The sequence below is a fragment of the Herpailurus yagouaroundi genome, unplaced genomic scaffold, assembly GCF_014898765.1.
Source record: "Herpailurus yagouaroundi ecotype Mexico unplaced genomic scaffold, PumYag 208, whole genome shotgun sequence".
Taxonomy (NCBI): Eukaryota; Metazoa; Chordata; class Mammalia; order Carnivora; family Felidae; genus Herpailurus; species Herpailurus yagouaroundi.
In genome coordinates this window covers 3,536,199-3,539,625 of record NW_024412439.1, presented here as the reverse complement: position 1 = coordinate 3,539,625, position 3,427 = coordinate 3,536,199, and the positions used below count along the sequence as shown (strand labels likewise).

Genomic DNA, 3,427 nt, shown 5'->3' with positions numbered 1-3,427 from the left:
TTTTTTTTTTTCCCTTTACTCCTGTCCGTGGGGACGAGCGTCCTCCCAACCCTCGCCTCTTGGCGCTGACCCGGTTGCGGGTTGTGCGGCCGCTTCCTTCCAGCTGCCCGGCCCCCTCGGGGACCGGGCCCCCGCCGGGTCCCCAACTCTGGTGGCCCCCGGAGACAGCAGCCCGGCCCGCTCTGGGGCCCCTAAAGCCGCCTGTCCCAGGCGGAGATCAAGCACCACGACCGGCAGGTGGCGGCGGCGGCGGCCGCGGCTCCGGGGATACTGGCCCTGCGGCGGGGGAGCCCCGGGCCCTTGGGGTGCAGCCCTCCGCCCGCGCCTGCGCCCTGTCCGCCCTGCGCCCCCTCCCGGGGGGCAAAGGAGCCAGGCAGGTACGAGGCCGGGAGGTGAAGGACGGAAGAGTCTTAAAAGATCAAAAGTCACGGGAGTCTGGTGACCTCGTGGCGCAATGGTAGCGCGTCTGACTCCAGATCAGAAGGTTGCGTGTTCAAGTCACGTCGGGGTCACGGCTCTCCGTTTTCCCTCCAACGCAAGGAAATACAAGGTGTGTTTGCAATTCCGACCCCTCCTTGACTCCCGGTCAAATCCCGCTCCTTAATTCCCTTGCAGCAGACCAGCCAGAGACCTGAGCTTCAGGAGAGGAGCGGTGTCCTTTTCCTAGCTCGTGGGGGCTGGTCTGGGGACAGCAGGAGGCGCCGCTCGGTGGGGACTCTCCTGAAGGGCACCCCGGCCACTTCCCGGTGCACCTTGCCCCCCCCCCCCCCGCCACCCCCTGTCACAGAACTTGCCACCAGAAGAGAGGTTTTTGTTTTGTTTTGTTTTGTTTTTTTTTTAAGGCCAACAACAATAGAAAACAGGTACAGGACAAAACTAGTTATCAGAAAATGAAATGTAAATTGTTTTTAAACATAGGAAAAGAAACAACTCCCATAAATAAATAAATAAATAAATAAGCTTTCAATGAGTTCTTTTTAACCTATGAGGTTGGCTAACCTATGATCAAAAAACTCTCATTAAATCGCATTGCTCACGACCTTGACGCTGGGACGGAGAACAAGGACATTAGCCCAGGAATGGAGGAAACTAAAATAGTTGTAAGAAATATGTTTCATTCAGCCATTTTAGTAAAGTTTTCTGCTGTGTTTTTCCACTTTGCTTCTGTTCTTTTTTGTTCTAGACTTTTCCCATAAATGCCATCCACCCTTCCATATGGTGGCTAATTAGCACCATGTGGACAGATACTTATGCTTCTCTGTACTCTGCATCTGTAATCTCTCAAAGTGTTTCCTGTGTTGTCCCATTTTCCCCACATTTGGGGGGTATCTTCTCAGATTTGTCTGTCATCTGGGATTCCATTTTCTGCAATTTCACTTCTGCTCTTTAAAGAGAGGGCATTGTGGGAGGCCTGGGTGGCTCCGTGGGTTAAGCATCTTGACTCTTGATCTCAGCTCAGGGCTTGATCTCAGCGGTCATGAGTTTAAGCCCCACATTGGGCTCTGCACTGGGTGTGAAACATATTTTTTTTTGTTTTTAAACAAACAACACTTGCTTTTACCTCTTCCTCACTGAAATTAGACTCAGCAAGTCAACTGGGAATGTGGCTAGCTTGGTCCTGCTCTCCGCCCTTTCTCAGACTGATGAGCTAGAGGGCAGGTTGAAGGTGGAGCTCTCAACCCCATTTCCAGAGTTTAGAAGCCACTGCCCTAGGGGTGCCTGGGTGGTTCAGCGGGTTAAGTGTTGGGCCTAGGCTGTGGGCTTGTGGGTTGTGGGTTTGAGCCGCTTATCAGGCTTCGTACTGGTTTTATTGCAGTGATATTTTCTCCCCCTTTCCTGTGTTGTCCCCTTGCTGTTGTGAACCAGTAAACAACCACGAAATCAGTACCTGAGATCCCGCATCTCAACATGAGTTTTTAACTTGAACGTCTGAAATGGATCATACCTCCTTGGCTAGGACAGAAAACACCTTTCTGTTCACTTAAATCTCCTATAATTAGCATTTTAATGGAACGCAAACAAAAACTTGGAAACACCTAGGTTCCTTTCAAGAATTTTACACCCAAAGAATCTCTTTTGTAGATATTACAGCCTAAGAATTAGTTCCGTGCAAACCTTATTAATGTTAGCATTTTCCCAATGCCCTTCAAGTTTCTCATGTGAATCAACAAAATTCTCTTTTCGTACATTTATGAATCAAATTTTAAAAGGTCTACTTGGGGGCGCCTGGGTGGCCCAGTCGGTTAAGCGGCCAACTTCGGCTCAGGTCATGATCTCGCGGTCCGTGAGTTCGAGCCCCGCGTCGGGCTCTGTGCTGACAGCTTGGAACCTGGAGCCTGTTTCAGAATATGTGTCTCCCTCTCTCTCTCTGACCCTCCCCCATTCATGCTCTGTCTCTCTCTGTCTCAAAAATAAATAAATGTTAAAAAAAAATTTTTTTTAATAAAAATAAAAAAATAAAAGGTCTACTTGTTGGATAACATTTGACCATTACAATCTCCTTTTGTATTATAAAAGCAGCTCTTCGGCCATCAGTTTTAACCCTCAGCTCATTTATTGCAGATGAACAAGTACCTATTCCTCCAACATTGAGGAAACAGAATCAGCGTAAACTTCTAGAAAACCCGAGGCAAGAGTATTTTTTTTTTTTTCTGGGCAAAGTATCATTTCCTAGAAAGAAAAGGTACAGAAGAGTAGGAAGACAAAGTTGGGGAAAATGCCTTACACTTACTTTCAAAGGTTTGTCCCACCTGACCCAACACATTGGATTTTTTTTCTTTTTTTCTTTTTTTCTTTTTTTTTTTTAATTCCTCTAGGGACGCCTGGGTGGCTCAGTCGGTTAAGCATCTGACTTCAGCTCAGGTCATGATCTCACAGTTTGTGAGTTGAGTTCGAGTCCTGCATTGGGATTCTTTCCCTCTCTCCTCTGTCCCTCCCCGACTTGTGTGCTCTCTCTCAAAATAAATAAACTTAAAAATTTTTTGTTTTTAATTTTTTTAAATAGGAAAGGGAAGGGAAGGGAAGGAAACTTTAAAGATGGCAGAGTATTTCCACACAGTATTTGATCCATTTTGTGGCCCCGTGGTCCCTCCCAGTGAGGGTGCTTACTTAGCTCCAGCCAGCCTGGGACTCGGGAACTGCTTCTTTAGCCAGAGAAATGCTCTCCTGACACGACCTAAGCCAACTGCTTTTGAGCTCCAAGGAATCTGGATTGGAAATAAACGGAACTCGGTATTTGCTTTGAAGGGCGTTCTAAACGGGCACCGGTGTGAGATAAAAATCATAGAGTGACTTTGTTTTCTATCATTCCTTACAATATGTATGGTTTGCTAGTTTCCCTCACGGTGAGGGAGCGAAAGGGGGGTGGGGAGAGGGGAGGGGAGTGAGGGACAGTTGCCGCGAACTTTCTGGTCACTTTGTGATGAGA

The 3,427-nt window shown here is 47.8% G+C and overlaps 1 non-coding gene across 1 annotated transcript; it reads left to right on the top strand.

Moving 5' to 3' along the window:
* Nucleotides 1-440: 440 nt before the first annotated feature.
* Nucleotides 441-512, top strand: TRNAW-CCA (transfer RNA tryptophan (anticodon CCA)). The gene has a single exon. It is a non-coding gene; the product is annotated as a tRNA-Trp (tRNA).
* Nucleotides 513-3,427: the final 2,915 nt, after the last annotated feature.